This window comes from Polypterus senegalus, chromosome 4, assembly GCF_016835505.1.
Source record: "Polypterus senegalus isolate Bchr_013 chromosome 4, ASM1683550v1, whole genome shotgun sequence".
NCBI lineage: Eukaryota > Metazoa > Chordata > Cladistia > Polypteriformes > Polypteridae > Polypterus > Polypterus senegalus.
The window spans coordinates 185325831-185347302 of NC_053157.1; the positions used below are offsets into that span (position 1 = coordinate 185325831).

Consider the following 21472-nt stretch of genomic DNA (forward strand, 5'->3'; position numbering starts at 1 on the left):
TGTTTGTTACAGACCTCTTATCACATACAGCACCTACTCCAACCCGAGGCTCTCCGAGGATGACGTGAGGAAGTCTTTTTCCTGACTCAGAATCTGCAAAACACCCGGCACAGAGTGTCAGGTCTGGTGCTAGAACACATCAAGGACATCATCCCTGACAGTCTGGACCCCCTCCATTTTGCCTACCATTGCAACAGGTCCACTGAGGATGCCATCTCCATAACACTTCATACCACCCTGTCTCATCTGGAGAACAAGAACTGTTATGCCAGGCTGCTGTTTGTGGACTACAGCTCTGCATTTAACACTGTCATTCCATCCCAGCTCATCGCTAAACTCCTGGATCTGGAGCTTAGCTCTTCACTGTGTAACTGGGTACTGGATTTCCTCACCAGCAGACCTCAGCAAGTGCGTATTAGTGGAAAAACCTCCTCCATCATCACCATCAATACTGGCACCCTGCAGGGCAGCTTGCTGAGCCCCCTGCTTTACTCTCTCTACACCCATGACTGCATCGCTAAGCACAGCTCTAACACCATCCTCAAGTTTGCTGACGATACCACTGTAACAGGTCTGATCAGCGAGGACAATGAGACGGCCTACATGGAGGAGGTTAGACTCCTGGAAGAATGGTGTCAGAACAACAACCTCACCCTCAACTTTAGCAAAACTAAGGAGATGATTGTGGTTTTCCGCTAACAGACAACAGAGTACAGTCCCATCTACATCGGAGGTGAGGCTGTGGAGCAGGTCAGCAGCTTTAGGTTCCTCGGAGTCACCCTCACTGATGACCTTAAATGGTCAAGTCACACTGCGTCAGTAGTCAAGAAAGCCCAACAATGCCTCTACTTTCTCAGGAGACCCGGAGTAAGGCCCGGATGTCTACAGGTGTACTGTGGAATCCATCCTGACAGCATGCATCACATCCCAGTACAGCAACTGCCCAGTTCAGGACTGCAGAGCTCTGCAGCAAGTGGTGAATACAGCACAGCAGATCACAGACACACAGCTCCCTGCGATCCATGCGAGTCCAAAATACACTCTGTTTCAGGAAAGTGAGCCCTATCAGGTGGGACCCCAGCCACCCTGCACTGTCACTTTTCACCCTCCTCCCATCTGGGAAGTGACTAAAGTCCATTCGGATGCACACCTCCAGACTCAGGATCGGTTTCTACCAAACTGCAATCAGACACATGAACAATCAGTAACCTTGTGTCACTTCCACTGCTACATGCACATATACTTCTGCCACTGTCTCTGTTCATTACTAGGATTCTGGTTTTATTTAGTTTTATTTATTTATTTATTTATTGTGCTTTTTTTGTCTATGTTCACTGTCTGTGGGGACACATGCAAGCAAGCATTTCATTATACATGGTACTAGTATTTGTACACATGACAATAAAGAATTGAAATTGAAATTGAAAACACTTAGCAGTCAGTCATTTGATCTGCTCCATATCCACCAAACCACTATGATGTATTTAACAAAGCTTTTAATTATTGCCAAGACAGGCTGAGCCAACACTGATTTTGTCATATTACACTTTTTTATACTGATAGATAAAAAATATTGATTGTTGACTTTTTATTTTAAGAGAATTTCTTTTTCTATAGTGTAGACTATGAGAAATGGCAGTGCTTAATAATTTAAACAATTTCACCTTACAAAAAGTGGCACTGTAGTTGTAGTTGTTTTATGGTGCTGACTTTGTATTGGGGCGGCACGGTGGCGCAGTGGTAGCGCTGCTGCCTCGCAGTTAGGAGACCCGGGTTCGCTTCCCGGGTCCTCCCTGCGTGGAGTTTGCATGTTCTCCCCGTGTCTGCGTGGGTTTCCTCCGGGCACTCTGGTTTCCTCCCACAATCCAAAGACATGCAGGTTAGGTGGATTGGCGATTCTAAATTGGCCCTAGTGTGTGCTTGGTGTGTGGGTATGTTTGTGTGTGTCCTGCGGTGGGTTGGCACCCTGCCCAGGATTGGTTCCTGCCCTGTGTTGGCTGGGATTGGCTCCAGCAGACCCCCGTGACCCTATTCGGATTCAGCGGGTTAGAAAATGGATGGATGGATGGATGGATGGACTTTGTATTGTTGTGTGCATGTCAATGAATTGATTCACCGCCAACTAATATGGCACTTCAGATTTTTGGGTACACCATGCAGGCCACCTCTTAATTGAAAATTGCCCTAACGCAAGCTAAAATCTAGCCCATACTCCTCTTAAGGGAATGGCTTGCCTGGAATGGTGCAGAATAGTCCATTACTTATGAGATTTATCACAGTACATACACAAATATTTATCTGATAGTATAGTAAAATGAATACAGCTAATAACAATATTGGACCATGATGAGTCGAGCCTGGCCGAAAGGCCTAGATATACTTCAAATTTTTGAAAACATATTATCTAGGAAGTTAGAAAAAAGGCTGTGTTTCCTAAAGATTTTGCAACTTTACATTACTGCATTATTGTTTCTAATTTTATGGCAACACATGTGTCATTGTATGAAGCATGAGAGCAGCAGTAGCGAGCGGAAGCACAAGAGCAGCATCTCACATATGCATGTAGTGTTTCACAAGCACAAGAAAAGAACAGCCAAAAAACTAATCAAATCTGTCAGCAAAGTTCAAATGGAGTAAAAGCCAACATTTGACAAGGAGAAATAACCAGCAACACAAAGTTGATCACCCAGTAGGTGATAAAAGCTTAAAGTTGACAGTTTCATAGTGATTTGGCTGAATGCAGAAAGCACCAAAGCTACTGCAGAAAGGAATAATGATGAACTCGATGCTGAATGTAAGTTGCATCAATTCTCTGCCCATTGAGGGCGCATTTATATGCTGTGTGTCCTGCAGCATGTAAAGTTTCGTTTTTCCGGCTGACAATACAGACAGCTTCACCTACAAAAAATTCTTAAGTTAATTAAGAGATGGTCAGGAAACTATGTGATTTGGAGGACCGCTTTAGGAACTTGATAACAATTAGACAAAGTGAAAGTTGGATCGACTTGGTTTGTTTAGACAATGCGCTTACTTTGTATCTTCTCACTGAAACCTGGCTTAGTAAATCTGTCACTATTCCCCTAGGTGAGGTGTCACCAGATGCATTCCTATTCCTTTATAAATCTAGAGATTCTGGTCGAAAAGGTGGCCTTGGAATAATTTATTGTGACAAAATGCAAACTGCTCCTAAGGCGAAATCACATCCTTTGAGGCACTCATTTTAAATATTACAATACAGTACATTCCAGCACAATTGTAGTGATAGTCTACAGACCACCAGGGTCATATTCATCATTCATGACTGAATTTGGCAACCTTTTATCCAATATGACAATAAATTATGATTGTGTAGTGTTGATGGGGGATTTAAATGTACACATTGATGTGGAAACTGACACTTTTAGCAAAGCTAAGATAAACAAAGCTGCAGGTCTTTTGAATTACATAGACAGAGAGTGTTAAAAAATATAAAAAAGCTCAGGCTACTATTTTAAAAATAATAGATAACAACAATAATAATAGATAAACTATAAATAATAAAATTGGAATCACCATTAGCTTTACTGAATCAGCCCACATTCTATGTATTATCTTTGACACTAGCATGTTATTTAAACGCATATTACAAAACTATCCAAAACATGTTTTTTCCATTTCAAAAAAGTTGGTAAATTAAGGTGTTTTCTAAGTATGCAGGTTACTGAGAAATTAACTGGAGCATTTATTTCTAGTAGAATTGTCTATTTCAGTGCAGTTGTCACTGGCTGCTCAAACTGTTCTTTTTACATCTTTCATTTAATTCAAAATACTGCTGCAAGAATTATTACATGGATCAAAAAATATGGACACATAACTCCAGCTCTTAAATCTTTACACTGGATCCCAGTTAAGTTTAGGACAGATTTCAAAATCCTCCTTTTAACATATAAAGCCTTAAATGGCCAAGGTTTTGCTTACTTATCTGAACTTATCATTACTTACTAACGAGTACAAACATTAAGATGTTGGTCTGCTTATGATTCCAAGGATTAATAAAGTAATAGTGGAAGGTCGAGCTTAGTTACAGGGCCCCTAAACTGTGGAATGGTCTGCCTGCTACTATAAGAGATGCCCCTTCAGTCCCAGTTTCTAAATCCAGGCTGAAGACTCACTACTTCAGTTTATCACACCCTGAGTAGAGGTGCTGATTAGCTGTGCATACTGCATCTCTGTTGTTAGTCCAAATGATAAAATATAAGTGATATGATATTTATAAACTGTTACTAATGCTCGTCTGTTCTGTTTTTTTTTCTCTGTATTCTCATGTGGCACTTGGTGTCACTGCTCTACTGCCAAGTTGCTTGCCTGCTTATGGAAAAGTTATCTCAGATAAAGGAGCACTGGAATCATCAGGTAAAGGTGTCCTTTCATCAGATTGACCATCCCAGCACTGACTCAGTTGTAGAATGGCCAGTGGCTTGTTGGCTGTGGTCTCCAGGACTCAGAGAGTGTCTGGCTTGACTGACTTATTTTCTAAAATCTGCCATGGTTCTGCAATTAGCTGATGGAGAGATATTATTGTTTTCATTCATATTAATTAGTATCTACTTTGTTTTTGATGTATTTGAATCTGTATCCTCATATATGATAGTTCTGTATTTAATAACTGTACTATTGTATTATATTTCCAAGGTGAGAAAAACAGATCAGCTGTCTAGCTCTGTGAAGAGGATTACTTATGTCCTGTTTTGTGTATTGTATTTACCCCATTTTTTGACACGCATTACATGCTCATCCTACTTGGAAGGGGGAGGGGGGTCTCTCTCTGAATTACCTTTCCTAAGACATCTTCCATTTTTTTTCCGTACAAGGGATGATTTTTGGGAGTTTTTCTTGTATTCTTAGGGAGTCAGTGCTGGGAGGCTGTCAAGAAACCGAGCCTGTTAAAGCATATTGCAGCATTCCTTGTATTATTTTGGGCTATACAAGAAATAAATTGTTGTTGTTGTTATACGAAAAATGCTATTGAAGTAAATTTTGTTTCTTTTGATTTTACGTAAAATTGTACAATACAGTACCCAAGCAACTTCTTATAATGGAGTTGTAATGACTGTAGTATGTTAGATGGTGTCATGTTCTTGGAATAAATATTGTATGAAGTTAACAATAAGGACCTGTGGACCACCAGGCTGGCACTGCCACCTCAACCCAACACAGACAAGCACGGGACACAAGTTCAAGGCACACACTGATTTTTGTTTTCCCCTGTTTCCCACAAGTACCACACAAAACAATTCTCTTCCTTCTCTCTTCCTTTTCTCCTCCACTACTCTGATCAAGCTTCATCTTCCTCCTCCTGACTCTAGCTCATCAAGTAGTGGGTGTTGGCTCATTTTATACTGCACCCAGAAGTGCTCCAGGTGCTTGATGACCTAGTTGCCGGCAGCATTTCCGGGTGTAGCGGAAGAACTGCCCATAAGGGCTCAGCAGATCCTTCTGCAGCACCTCCTGGTGGCATCTGCAGATCCCAATAGGGCTGCATCAAACTCCAACTCCCATGAAGCTCTGCGGGAGTCCGAGGCACCGCTGCAACCCAGGGCGGCTGCCATCTAGCGTCCTCGAGGAGGTAACGCTCTGGCCACTCTTGCTCCCTCGGTCCTTCCAGCATTGAGGTGACCCGGCCAGGCAAGGGTCCCGGCCGCATGCTACAGATCATAAAGAGACTAGCACTTTAGTAACAAATTGGAAGCTTAATGTCCTGAAGGCTCATGTTATTTACTCAGCCAGCCCAACTGGGTCTTCTACAAGGCACTCACTAATGGTTCATTTCCTGCAATTTACAGATTAAACAGATGGGGAGCCTAGAAGGCAGCATGACTGAAGATGGACATATTTCTCAATAAATCCACTATAAGGTTCTTTAGCATGCAGTGGAAACACCCATCTTTCCCAGTATGCTTTAAAATAAATTGAAACCTGTAATTCACAGCAAAAGAAGTGGAATATTGTTGTTGTAAGACAACCTTTCTGCTCCATAATAATGAATGTCCCCATGCAGCGGTTGCAATGGTGGAGGCAATGCAATGCCTGAAGTATGAACATCTTCCATATCCCCCTTACAGCCCTGATTGTGTACCATTCTTACTCCACTTAAAGAGGCTCTAAACAAGTTCTTCTCTGACAATAAGTTTAAGGAAGCAGTGCACACCTGGATGCAAGAGCAGTCGAATAGCTTCTTCTCCCAAGTAATGAAGAAGTTAGTGGAATGAAGTGCATCGGCCTATGTGGAGAGGTTATACTGTATAACTGTTATGTCCATCTGCTCACAGTTACAGGTATTAATAGGTAAGTTTCCTTTACTTTTTGCTTCTCCCTCATGTCTGTTTCTGACAGGCAATAGAGTGTTGCCTGATGAATGTAAAACATGACATTAGACAGATGAGCTTCTGCTTTACTTATGATGTCCAAAACACACATGTTCCTTTTTCCTCTTCACTGCATTTTACACATTGTACTTCAGAATGAGCATTCATGGTTGTCAGCTCTGATGCACACAGAGCCTGACTCTTCGACAAAACGCACAATCAAATGTATTTGATTTTGATGGGGCCAGCCATGGATTTGTTGGAATGAAGCGCTGGGTAACTTTTTGTTTGCTTTCCTTAACATCTCACTTTTGTGCTTCTCTATTGTCCAGCAATGGCTATTGATATGAATATTTGCAGCTATGATTAAATGTGCAAATGCTACTTCTTCTGATTCTGTCTTTTCCTCTTACTTGTTTCCTGGCTTTTGATTAATTTCAGCTTCTAAGGCTTGTGGGATCTTGCATGTTTACTATGTGGCAGTGAATTCAAATTTTTAAATTGCAACAGATTTTATACAAATTTTCACTAGATGCTTTAAAAGTTTCATGCTACTTAACTGTATGATTCAATAAAAAAATAATACATCATATAATAATTGACCCTTGTTTTTACAGTTTTTTTTTTGCCTTATGTTATATATTAAGTTTTGCAAGAGTGAAAGAAATTAAAATATTTAGAAAAACACCTTAAATCAAGTAATCTGCAGTTACATGTTATCTCTCTGATATCCTTTTTATCCTCCCCGCTTAGAGATAAAGAGGTGTTATCTACTAGAAAATCCACCTCACATAATTAAACAGAAATGATCAACTGATAGTTATAAAAACCTTGACGCATGTGCCCTTCAGTAGCAGCAGAGGTGCGAAGATGTGCTTTAGGCCAGATGGCTTTTGTGTGTGAGTAGTATTAAGAATTCACTTGGAAATTTTGATCATGTCTTCTGTTAATTTACTATTTTTATAGCAAGCGTTTTTACCTTTTCGTTCGATGCTTTCAGGATATCTTTATTAATTAACAGGTTAAGGTAAATATGTGGCTTATATAGATTGGAAAATTACTCAAATTAATGTGTTAAGCAAAGTCAAATAAATCATTTATTAATGTGGAATATTTGACATGTACAGTACTCATAAAACTAATAGACTTTGCAGCTCTGACACTGATAACATCCAAAAGTAATAGAAAAAGCTCTTACTCCCTTCACAGCAACATAAAGTATACTTTTCTTGTTTGACAACACAAGTATTATTCAGTTTTAAAATAGAAATAAATAGTATCTGTTTTGAGTGAGGGTGGCACGGTGGTGCAGTGGTAGCGCTGCTGCCTCGCAGTTAGGAGACCCGGGTTCGCTTCCTGGGTCCTCCCTGCGTAGAGTTTGCATGTTCTCCCCGTGTCTGCGTGGGTTTCCTCCCACAGTCCAAAGACATGCCGGGTAGGTGGACTGGCGATTCTAAATTGGCCCTAGTGTGTGCTTGGTGGGTGTGTTTGTGTGTCCTGTGGTGAGTTGACACCCTGTCAAGGATTGGTTCCTACCCTTTGTTGGCTGGGATTGTCTCCAGCAGACCCCTGTGTTCAGATTCAGTGGGTTGGAAAATGGATGGATGTTTTGAGTGATATACTGTTTAGGTTTACTGAGTCATTTTTTTCATACTATGTTTAATTCTTGTGTTTATTTGTTCAGGTGTGTACATTATTTTATTGTTCCTTTGTATTGTTGATTTTGTGACTATTTTGCTTTCCTGTTGCTGCCAATTTGTTCTAATTTTTCATGACCATGTTGTTTACTATTACTTTGGTTTATGCTGTTCTTGTGTTTTATCAGCTCATTTCTATATATTATCATATATTTGTACATTACATGTTTAATATTGTTTTATTTATTTGCTATATTTATGTTTTTAGTTATGTGCACTGTCCACTTCAAACTGAGTTTCATGGCACAAGATCACCTTTACCTATTAAAACCCAGGCATATGGTCAGGTCCTTCAGAAAAGTATTGCATTTTCAGAGAGTTTAATCAAGAGTATTTTTTTCTGGATTTTGACTTTTTCTTGCTCTGTTGTTTGATTACTGATTTCTCATTTAACATTGTTTGTATTGGGTTACCATTTGGGCACACAAACGTGGCTTGCCTTTTGTTAATTTTGTATTTAAATATTTTTGGTAATAAGCTTTCATTATTTTTTCTAAAGAGCCAGTTTCTTCACATGGTATCCCTAACTCTTAAATTAACACTTTGATTTTCTGGGCTTTCAAGTCAAGTGGTTTCCCGTTTTGGGCTTGTGTAGGCTAAAGCCTATTTTAAAGTTGGGAGAATGCCCTTTTTGAGCAGTAGGCCTCAAGTTTGGATCTAAATTTGAGAGGTATGGGTCGTCATTTTGGCATTATTGAGGCAGAGTATAAAACAATGTGACACTCAAGTCACGTGACATATTATGGCATCACATATTCAAGCTTTTGAATAATCTGAACAAAATCTGATCCGTGTACTTTCTTATTTTTGGTTAGGAACATTTTACTACTGATTTTTTGGAAAATCATTTTTATTTTGGCAGCTAGATTTCTCTTAGACTTTTTTTTACTATAATGATTCTTGGAATCAACTGATTATGATTTTGCCTGCTCTCTCTCTCTCTTTATATATATATAATTTAATTTGATTCTTAGGGAGTTGCTTAGGTAATACCTGTGGTTGGTTGGCCAGTCGTCAAACATTCACTTTGTCCTCTCAGTTGCGAGAAGCGGCTCATAAATATGTGATACAATATCTTCCAAATAATACAAAGAGTACACACCCTTATTGGGGCTCGAATGGGGATCAAACCTCGGACATCAACGCCTGAGGCAAAGCCTCTCACGCTGCGCCACAGTGGCTGGTTTGCTTATAAGGCAGGGAGAAGATCAGAGTATTACACTCATTTATAAGTCTGAATTACATTCTGATTATTACATATGAGATCCAGGCAGGAAGCTGGGAGTCTAGGAGGGCAGATAAGGTAAATGACATCAGTGGTGGAATGACCATCAACCTTCCATTCTGAAGAAGGAGGAAGAAAGAAGGCATTAGAACCCAGCCCCAACCCCTGCTTCAACAGGTAATTATCACCAAAGGCCCTTAAGCTGTCTCCCATGTGCACATGTGAGATCTCTGCAAGGGGAAGCAAAGTTGCAAACACCTGATGAGCCCCAATTAGATTGAAGCGTGTTGTTTACTCTTTGTATTGTTTGATGGGTATTCTATGGTATGTTTATGTTCTGTTTGTCCAACTGGCTAACCAACTGCAAGCGTTACCTGGTAGGTAACCACCCAAATATTCAGATAGTGATCAGACCTATGGAGTGTAAATATATATATATAGTCAGAAACTCCACACAGAGTCATAGCAAGGTTTGGGGCAGCTACTCATATATTTGGTATCCTGGCTGCAAAGTCACAAAATGTTATATAACACTGATGTGCACAAGACTGAGTCCAAAACAGAATTGAGGGAATAAGGAAAAAGTGGAGGATTGAAAAGGGAAAGACAGGAAGTGAAGTCAGAGGTGTAGGGCTTATAAGGGTCTTCAGCCATAGGCTCGAGCCTGTAGTGACATCAAAGGGGCAGGAGCCGAAAAGGTCTTCCTTCATAGGCCCGGACCCGGAAGACACGTCAACACGGCCATATGGAATCTCCTGTGGGTGTTCTTCAGGAAAGCGAGAAAAAGAATCAGTGCACTCTGCCACATCCCAGTCTGACTTGGAATTGCCCTTACTCAAGCCCTTTAATTGCCTTCCATGCGCACGTATGTGACAATCTATACTAATAAAAGGCAAAGCCCTCACTCACTCACTCACTCACTCACTCACTGACTCACCACTAATTCTCCAACTTCCCGTGTGGGTGGAAGGCTGAAATTTGGCAGGTTCATTCCTTACAGCTTCCTTACAAAAGTTGGGCAGGTTTTATATTGGAAATTCTATGCGTAATGGTCATAACTGGAAGCAGTTTTTCTCCATTTACTGTAATGGAGATGAGCTTCAACGCCGTGGGGGTGGAGTTTCGTGTGACATCATCACGCCTCCCACGTAATCACGCAGTACATAGAAAACCAGGAAGACCTCAAAAGCGCTGAAGAAAACATGCATTATATAATTGAGAAGGCAGCGAAACAATAAGAAGCGAGCGAGTGACATATACAACCATATTCATGAGTTCTGCTACTTCGGAAACAAAGCACGATGTAAACCTACACTTTAAATTAAGTTCATAGACAGGCTGCGCTGGCGTTTGTAATTTAGTGCCTGCCCATATAAGGCCGTCCGTCAGCGGCAATCCAATAGCAAACTGCCACGGGTAAATATTCACGGGTGAAGGACTGTGCTTATGGAGAGGAAGATGAGATGGTCAGGGTGGTGTTTGACACAAACTCAGCGAAACTGCGAGAGAAAGTTTTAAGTGCCAGGACTAAGGTAACATTAAATACAGCCATGGACATAGCACGAGATGGCACCAGCACAGCTGGGAACCTTCGATGCATGTACACCGAGTGGCTCACGTGAACTGGCGCAGTGCACAGATAAAAGCAACAGTTCCAAAGAGCTGAACAAAAACAATTACACAATTGAAAAGGCAGCAAAAAATATGAAGCATCTGATACATACAAGCATATTCATAAATCCAACTACTGCGGAAACAAAGCACACGTTGGAAAAAGTCAATGTCCCGCTAAAGGAAGACAGTGTAAAAAAAACCCGTGCATGCAGTGTGTCAGGTCTCAGATAAAGAAGAAGACGAGCTGTTTATTGATGCAGTAAGAAACGAATCGATGAATGAAACCTGTCATCTTTACAACGATTGACAAACACGGAATGTAACTTGAACACAACACATCCTACAAATACGAACCTGATTGAAAGAAATAATGATAATCAAATCCTTGATGACAGCAACACTCAGTAACACTCACAAAACAAATACTGTATATTGACAGTCATGTTACGTTATTTTTAAAATGTTCCCTTTTCTTTTCTAGCTTTTTAACACACTACTTCTCCTGCGATACGCGGTATATATATATGTATATATATATAACCCGATCTACATACTCGAATAATGGATACTTTATTCGCCATCAGTGATTGTTTTGGTAAAGCCATACTCAGTGTATTCATTAGATGAGCGGTAAAAAGTAAGGGCAAGGGAGGATGACTTATTGAGGCATGCAGGCTGTAGTCTTGCGTCAACTCTATCTGAATTGCGTGATCACCTTTGACAAAATATATCTTTTCAAGTTCTGTTTAGTCCATATGTGTCAAAGTCAAGGGCATGGCCACATCCGCCCGGCGTGTAATTATATCCGGCCCACGAGATCATTTTATATACTGTATTATTGTTATTAATGGCCCAGGTATATGAAGCGCTGGTAACACAATAAACTACAGATCCCATAATGCAGCGCTTCAGCTGCCTTGCCGAACAGTTACCGCGTTAATCAAGTCTACCTTAAGATGCTGCAAGTTATTGCGAAGCTAGCTCACACGATGCTGAAGAGAAAAGTTGATTCTGAAAATAGAGCCTTTAAAAACCGATGGGAGGCTGAGTATATGTTTACTGAACCCGTGTGTCTCATTTGTGGAGCTAATGTGGCTGTAATTACAGAATTTAATCTAAGACGGCACTATAAAACAAAACATCAGGGTAACCTGAAAGACCTGAATGCAATGCAGAAGATACAGAAAGCAGAAGAATTAAATAAGAATCTGACACTTCAGCGGACGTTTTACCGTGCACAATCACAAAGTGATTTCAAGTGAAGCTGCTTTTATGGGAGACACAAATGCACCAGTGCAATTTGCCCCACTTTCCCTGTTGCCAAGTAATGTTAAACCAAGTCGTCACTACGGTGTTCCCAAATACACACTTTGCTGATAAACTGAGCGCACTGAGTTTGCACGGCGCTTTGGTGACTTTGAAGAACAAAAAAAGTCCGTCTACATGCGGCTCGAACCTTGTGCATGTTTGGTAGCACATATCTGTGTGAGAAGCTCTTCTCAGTGATAAAGACTAACAAAACAGCACACAGGAGTCGCCTCACTGATGAGCACCTGCAATCCATCCTGAGAATCTCCACAACACAGAACCTCACACCAAACAGAAACGAACTTGTTGCCAAAAAGATGCCAGGCGTCCAGCTCTAAAATGACATATGAGCAAAGACAACTGAATGATTTGATTTGTTATTGCTGAAAGGAACACATTTTATTTATATTTCTAGGTTTTGTTATGCAGCATGTTCATATTTGAATTTGTATAATTTTGACAGGATATATTTTTATGGAGAGCAAAATCTTTTGGGATATTTAAAATCTAAGTTTATTTTTATATAAAATTACATAAGAGTAAAGAAATTTGAATGTTTGTTCTTTTAACGTTTACTTTATTTCTAACTTGTATAATTTAGACAGGATATATTTTTATGGAGAGCAAAATATTATAAGTTGTTTAAGGTTTGAGTTGATTTATTCAGAATAATATTCCTGTCTGTTTTACCATTCCTACCAAAGATATTTCTGTCGACTAAATAAAAATTCCTTCTATTTAAAATTTAAATAGAACTTGAACAAATACGATAGTTCATAATATCCACGCAGACTTGCACGTAAGAGCGGAGTTATCCGTTTTAACAAGCAGCATATTGCACTGATATGAAATAGCTGTGTGTGTATATATGTAGATATGTATGTATATGTATATATATGTTTATATATGTGTGTGTGTATGTATATATATATATATATATGTATGTATTTGTGTGTATATATGTATATATATATATATGTATGTATATATGTGTGTGTGTGTATATTCATGTGTATATGTATAGATATGTATATATATATATGTTTATGTGTGTGTGTGTGTGTGTGTGTGTGTATATATATATATATATATATATATATATATATATATATATATATATATATGACAGCAACACTCATCACTCACAACAGTGACAAAACAATTACATTGACAATCATGTTACGTTATTTTCAAAATGTTTCCTTTTCTTTTCATTGCTTCTTTAACACACTACTTCTCCGCATGCGGGTATTTTGCTAGTATATATATATATATATATATGTCTATATATATATATATATATATATACTAATAAAAGGCAAAGCCCTCACTGACTCACTCACTCACTCACTCATCACTAATAGGTAGGTAGAAATGTAGGTAGAAAGCTGAAATTTGGCAGGCTTATTCCTTACAGCATACTTACAAAAGTTAAGCAGGTTTCATTTCGAAATTCTACACGTAATGGTCATAACGGTCGACAAAGTCCACCATGTTGAACTTTCTTATTTATGGCCCCATCTTCACGAAATTTGGTAGGTGGCTTCCCTGAGCTAACCGAAACCAATGTACGTACTTATTTCAGTGGTATGACGTCACTGTCAGCCGCCATATTGAACTTTCCAACATCACTAATTCTCCAACTTCCTGTGTAGGTAGAAGGCTGAAATTTGGCATGCTCATTCCTTACAGCTTACTTACAAAAGTTAAACAGGTTTCATTTTGAAATTCTACACGTAACGGTCATAACGGTCAACAACTTCCGGCATATTGACTTTCTTATTCATGGCCCCATCTTCATGAAATTTGGTAGGCGGTTTCCCTGCGCTAACCGAAACCAATGTACATACTTATTTCGGTGGTATGACACCACTGTCGGCCACCATATTGAACTTTCCAACGTCACTAATTCTCCAACTTCCCATGGATGTAGAAGGCTGAAATTTGGCAGGCTCATTCCTTACAGCTTACTTACAAAAGTTAAGCAGGTTTCATTTCGAAATTCTACGCGTAACGGTCATAACGGTCAACAACGTCTGCCATGTTGAAGTTCCTATTTACGGCCCCATCTTCACGAAATTTGGTAGGTGGCTTCCCTGAGCTAACCGAAACCAATGTACGTACTTATTTCGGTGGTATGACGTCACTGTCAGCCGCCATATTGAACTTTCCAACATCACTAATTCTCCAACTTCCTGTGTAGGTAGAAGGCTGAAATTTGGCATGCTCATTCCTTACAGCTTACTTACAAAAGTTTAGCAGATTTCAGTTCGAAATTCTACGCATAACGGTCATAACGGTCAACAACGTCTGCCATGTTGAACTTCCTATTTACGGCCCCATCTTCACGAAATTTGGTAGGTGGCTTCCCTGAGCTAACCGAAACCAATGTACGTACTTATTTCGGTGGTATGACGTCACTGTCAGCCGCCATATTGAACTCTCCAACATCACTAATTCTCCAACTTCCCCTGTAGGTAGAAGGCAGAAATTTGGTACTTATTTCGGTGGTATGATGCCACTGTCGGCCGCCATATTGAACTTTTAATGGAAACCGATGTCCGTACTTATTTCATTGGTATGACGTCACTGTCAGCCGCCATATTGAACTTTCCAACATCACTAATTCTCCAACTTAAGGGAGAAGGCTGAAATTTGGCATGCTCATTTCTTACAGCTTACTTACAAAAGTTTAGCAGATTTCAGTTCGAAATTCTACGTGTAATGGTCATAACGGTCAACAACATACGCCATGTTGAACTTTCTTATTTATGGACCCATCTTCAAGAAATATGGTACACGGGTTCCCAACGCTAACTGAATCCTATTTATGTACATATATACGTCCATAGCCTGCAGCTCGGTCGCCATGTGAGGCGGCATTGGGTCCCCAATCCCAATGCCTCCCACGTTGTTGGCTGCCTGCCTATATAAGACCGTCCGTTGCTCCGGTCTCTACATTCCCTTCCTTGCTTCGCCACAGGATTCACGTCTCCCTACTGATAACTACAGCCTTTTTGTTTAATCCACGGCTTCTCCTCTGTTTTATTGTTTGTTTATTACAATTATAGTTATTGTGTAGGTATTTTACACTTACTTTACATTGCTCAGGTACTCATTTCCTTTATCATTCCAACCCCCATTACCATGTCTATCGAGATGATCATATTGCACGGCCATATCAGGCTCACTCTTGATATCCGGAGGAACATTGTGTCTTATGTATTGAATGACTGGGACAGGTTCAAGGTGTGGACTGATGACGGTACAGGAGATAATTATACTACACAGGAGCACTATAAGAGTGAAATGCTTAAGCCCTTCACCTATGGCTCTGCATGTGAGTTGATGGCTGCCACCGAATTGTTCAGTTGTTGCTTTCAAGTGTACCGAAATGGCCAAATATTTTACACCTTTCGACAACCGCCAATGTCTCTTAAACATCTTAGATTCACAGGGGACGATTTCAGTAGTGGACACTTTGATGTTTATGAATGTTTAAAATCTCAAAAGCTGGATGTGATTTTATCAATGAAACCGGTTGTGTGCTTACAACGCTTGACAGATGCCAAATGTCACTTCAACACAACAAATCCTGCAAATACTGTCGTAATTGAAACAAACCATGATACTCAAACCGATTATGACAGCAGCAATCCAAGCTGTGAGATTTGAGACAAGATTACTGTTCACATGGCCAACTGTAAGTTGCATCCTTAAGCTCAGCGCACAGCTTGGTCATGTTACAACCGGAGGGCTGAACTGACAACATGGTATACAAAGAGATCCTTAACAAATAATTATTGGCATATTTTCCCTCAGTTTAAAAAGGTTTAATTTTGTTCTTAATAAAAATTTTAATGCAGTACTTCGATGCTGCAAAGCGCGGGTATTTTGCTAGTATATATATATATATATATATATATATATATATATATATATAGTGAAAGAATGAGTCTCAACACACTGGAAAGGTTTGGGACAGCCACCCATATATTGTCCCTGGCTACAAGAGGTTTAAAGAAAACATGAAGTTGTTGTTGAGTTGAGTTCCAGGATTGAACTGAACTGGTTTGGAAAGATGGAGGTTTTGTATGCTGTGAACCGGAAGTGGTGTCATTTGACCAGAACAGGAAGGGCTGGGCTCTGGAACAGGAAGTGATGTTAAATAAGGCAGGTTTTCCCGTATTTGGTCTGCAGAGATAACAGAAATAGGTTTAGAGCACCCCGCCACCCCCTGGCCTGGCGGGTGATTACCTCCAATTGGTCCACTCAGCTCGCTCCTGTGTGTGCATATGCAAGGCTCTTTCAAGAAGTCTTTCTTGAATTATCTTTACTTATTTCATCTTTTCCAGTTTATTGGGATTTCCCATGGTTTGATTATTCATTTTGGACTTTCTGCTAACGTCTTACATTTTAATTTATTTTTCATCGAACTCCTACTCTTATTCTCAACCTATAAAATGTTGTTTTTAAAAGATGACACATTTTGATAAGTTTTTTTTTTCTTATGCTAACCACATACAGAGAATCCACAATGCTTTTTGGCAAACATTGCTTTCCTCAAATACCTTGATGACCTAAGCAAGCTCTTTTCTAAAGAGTCAGTATAAATAATAATGCTTTAAAGCAGTCCTATAACATCTGTATTGTGGCAGTATCTTTCTGTGGGATGTGCTTTAGACTTCCTGGTAACCAGCACTTTTGCTTTATTAGCAATTCCTCAAATTGTAGTTAAATCAGTCACTCTTAAATACAAAAATCCCCTAACTCAATTACACCCATAAACAGCTGCTGCCCAGCCTATAATAAAATGTTAATTCAAATCTCCATGCCAGCTATCCTCCAAATCCTAAGACTAGTCACACAATTTAACATGATTCTCAAGTGTCATATGCAGTATGTGCAATTCAGAGACCCACAGATATTTGAAACAAGATCTAACCAAAAATTGTTCATGGTGCTAAACAGTAAACCAATAATCAAAGGGTACAGTTTGAGGAACAGAAGCACAAGTTGTTTGCTAATCAGTCCTTATACTGACTCCCAGTTAAATTTAGGGCAGATTTAAAATCCTCCTTTACATATAAGGCCTTAAATGACCTAGGTCCTGCTTACTTATTTTAACTTACCATGTCTTATAAACCTAAGTTTAGATTAAGATGTCAGCCTGCTTTTGATTCCAAAGATCAACAAAATAACAGTGGGAGGTCACACTTTTAGTTACAGGGCCCCAAAGCTGCGGAAAGGTCTATCTGTTGCTCTAAGAGGTACCACTTTAATCTTAGCTTTTAAATATAGGCTGAAGAATCTCTACTTCAGTTTAGCATATCCTGACTAGAACTGCTGAATAAATGTGCATACTGCAGCTCTGTTGTTTATTATAAGTACTAAAATATAAGTAATCTGATATTAATAAACTGTTACTAACCATCCCCATGTTCTGTTCCTCTTGGTGCCACTGCCCTACTGCTAAGTTGTTTGATTGCCTATGGAAAAGAAATCTAAGTTAAAGGAGCACTGGCATCATCAGGTAGAAGGGTACTTTCATCAGATTGTCTAGCCCAGCACTCAGTTGTAGAATGGTCAGTTTTTTGGGGGCTAGTTGGCTAAGGATTCTGACTGTGTCTGGCTTGTCTAACTCTTTTTCTACAGTCTGGCCATGGATTGATGGACAGATGTTGTCTCTCATTCATGTTAATTAGTTTCTACTTTGTTTTTGATGTATTGTAATAAATCTATATCCCCTTATATACAATAGTTATTTATTTTGTGAGTGGTATAATCTATCTTTGCATTTTACCTTGAGAGTTGTGGCATCATTTTGTGCTTCTTCTTGGTAAGGACCGCTGTGCAAGGACAAAGTAGCTTGTACTATTGTGGCAGTGGTAGATTTAGAACTAGCTCTGTAAAGAGGATTACTTCTATTTTGCTTTATCTTTTGTATATATTGTACTCCCATTTTTGACACCCATTGCATACCCAACTTACCTGGAAGGGAGTTTTTCTCTGATTTACTTTTCGTAAGATTTCATCCATTTTTTTCTCCTAAAACGTTTTTTTGGAAGTTTTTTCCTATCTTCTTAGAGAATGGGGGACTTTCAAAAATTAGGGCCCATTAAGGCACATTGAGGCACTTCTTGTGAAATGAATTGTTCTTATTCTTGTAATCATGCAAATATGGCTGAACCCATTTTCACAAAATTTTGCATGTACCTTAATGTTAGTCCAATTTAAAATATAGGCTATATGTAATATAGGGAGGAGGATTCTCTTGCCGATGTGGGGAATACAATTCCTATCAGTCAGAATAAGTGTGTTGGAGAGAGGATATCATCATCAAAACACACAATGTCTTGTATCGCCCATAGCAGTACATACAGCACTTTCTTCTCAATTCATCTGGCATTCTCTCACAGGATTATAGCTTTTGTCCAAGTATACGTCCCTTTGTCTCATCATGGGTTATGTTTAGTCACATAGAATTCCCAAAACACATTTTTTCCATTTATTTTTAACCATACAATTTGTGACTAGACTCAAATGTCCCTGAACTGAGGTGGCTTTTAAAGTCCATCTCTGAGTCACTCTTTGACTATAGAGACATCAGGGTAGTGATCACTGTTGTGGTATCCGTCCACCCTTGACACCTACTTTAGCACTTGAATTGCTGCAGTGTGCAAGCAGCCCACATTTATATCCCATAAATGACTATTTGATGCTGTCTTGTGGCCTCTTGTCTGCCTTCCATGGCATCTGTTATAAAAGTACAACCTGGTAACTAACTACATTAGGAGCTCCAAGGTGCTCATTGAAAGCCTGGAGGCCCTCTAGCAGCTATCCAATATCTTTCCTTCTTTATCTTTTCAGTTAAGTCAGGTAATCCTAGGCCTTGTTTAGTGCCTGTCCTCTAGTGTCCATTGGTATATTTTCAGCTTCCAGCTTGGGGCAACATTATCTATGGCTTTTCCTGGTGCCACTGGAATTTTGATTCTGGTACGTGACTTCTTAGAACAGGGTACAATACCTCTTTGCTATTCCTATTTCTAATACCACAGATTATATTAGATTGCATTACAGAATCTCCAACAATTGCTCCAACCATTTACTCAAATATGGTGCCAAGGGAAAGAACATAAAAAGTGGTAATACTTTCAGTTAAGCTATTTGTGGAAATATACAGAAATGAAAAGGATTCATTCTGTTCTGCTACGTTTATGTTTTCATCTAATATCCAATTTGCTTGTACATTTTGCAAAAAAACATTTTAACTTTGTCCCCTCATTTATAAAGAGTGCTGTATACATATAAAATACACACAGAAATTCATATGGCACATAATTTAATATGCTAGTTCATATTTAAAATCACAGTAATCATAAGTAACAAAACTAGGTTTATAAAATAATACAAACAAATTGAAAATTGTCTTTTCTTAAACCAAAACTTTGTAGGCCTCATAGAAATCTCTTTATAAGTGGTTAGATATCAATTTCAACTACCATAAAATTAAAACAGTATTAATAAAAGATGCATCTAAAGATTTAAAGGACCCGTTTTCTGTTTAAAAGAATTATGTCTTGTTTATTGTTCACTGTAAAACGCATAACTGATTTATATAGCAGCCAGTCCATAGCAGGGAAAATCTCATTTCAATCATAAATGGCAGAATTTGATTTAAGAATTCATACTTTAATGGGCCTGGTATGTTCAAATTTAAACTCATTCAATTCATCAGCAAAATATTCAATAGAGTCTGCGTGAAACTCATTTAAGCAAACAGAGACTTTTTAATATAAATTTTCCAGGAGATTTCTTTATTGATTCAGCAGTTTAGTGCAAAATGATTTGTGCGATACATTCTAGAGGATCGATGCAGGCTAAGTCAATAGGTAATATAAAGCATTCATAGCACCAAGTACACAGATGGGAAAAGTGCCAGCTAAGTTTGGCTAGGTGCTGAACTCTGGATGTAAGAGGCCATCATGGTTTTCCCTCAGAGGGTTTTGATTTGGTTTAATAATTGGCCAGTGCCATACTCCTGAAATGAAATTAAAATTTGGTTATAGTATAAACAATAAAGTGAGTTTGTCTCCTAATTCAGTTATAGTAACATATAGTTATATTTGGAATACATAATTAATTTAGTTTGGACTCCTCTAGGATTCTGTTTTAAAACAGATTCAGAAAAAACACATTGCAGGTTTTTCTTTATAAAATGGTCTTCCAAATAGGCACACTAAGGAATTGCTATCTAGCATTACTTACAGGCTCTTGTTTTCTAAACTGCCAGGTCATCAGGAGTGTTAATATTATCCTTGGTGCACAATGTTTAAAACTGTACTGCAAAGAGAGAGATTGATAGAAAATATAATCCTACTCTTTAAAATATAATTCTGAACTCATCATGATAACACCATCATGACTATCTGCCTTCAACTGAAAAGGAAAAACAGACAAATATGTTGAGAAAGCTTACCAAATATAGACAAATCAACTTACATGTGCTTTTTAGTGTTAGTCCTGATTTGAAATACTGGCATTTCAGAACGTATACACCAGGGGTCCCTAACTCCGGTCCTGGAGGGCCCCAGTGGTTGCAGATTTTCATTTAAGTATTTTCTTAATTAGTGACCTGTTTTTGCTGCTAATTAACGCCTTTTGAATTCATTTTAACTGACTTGTTTTTTAAGATTTGTTCCGTTGAGTTTCTTCATTGTTCCTCTAAATTGCTTCATTTCTTTCCTTAAATGGCACCCAAACAGAAATGAGATGTGAAATAAAAGAGCCAATGGAAGACCAGCTACATCAGGGCCTCAAACTTCAACCAATTTCACTCCAACCAGTTGATCAATCAAGCGCTGATTCTTGTTGTTAATTAAACCCGTTCTTTAGTTCCATGGCTTGTTGCTGCTCTCATAGTGCAATGGCACACATTTCTGAAATTGTTGATTTCCTCTTTTCTAAGAGTTCTGTTAAAATGTTTTGGGGATCTGAGCAGATCAACATTCCTGAGACCTTCATCTTTCTTTATTTTCAGATACTGTGATGGACACAGTTTGCTGGTCATGTTTTGGCTCATTTTGTATTTCATTACTGTTTGGCTGCTAATTAAGGAAAAAGAAACAATTAAGGGGTCTGAGTCTTCAAGAGTAAGTCAATTACTTACTTAATTAATTCAAAAGAAGTTAATTACCAGCAAAAAACAGGTCACTAATTAAGCAAAAAGCGTTACAATGAAAACCAGCAGCCACTGCAGCCCTCCAGGACCAGAGTTGGGGACC

At 38.9% G+C, this 21472-nt stretch overlaps 1 long non-coding RNA gene across 1 annotated transcript; it reads right to left on the minus strand.

The window, feature by feature from the left end:
* Positions 1-20004: 20004 nt before the first annotated feature.
* LOC120528642 lies at positions 20005-20763 on the minus strand. Its single transcript, XR_005633580.1, has 3 exons — positions 20691-20763; positions 20457-20531; positions 20005-20229 (listed from the first exon to the last, which is right to left on the minus strand). It is a non-coding gene; the product is annotated as an uncharacterized LOC120528642 (long non-coding RNA).
* Between the last annotated feature and the right edge of the window lie 709 nt (positions 20764-21472).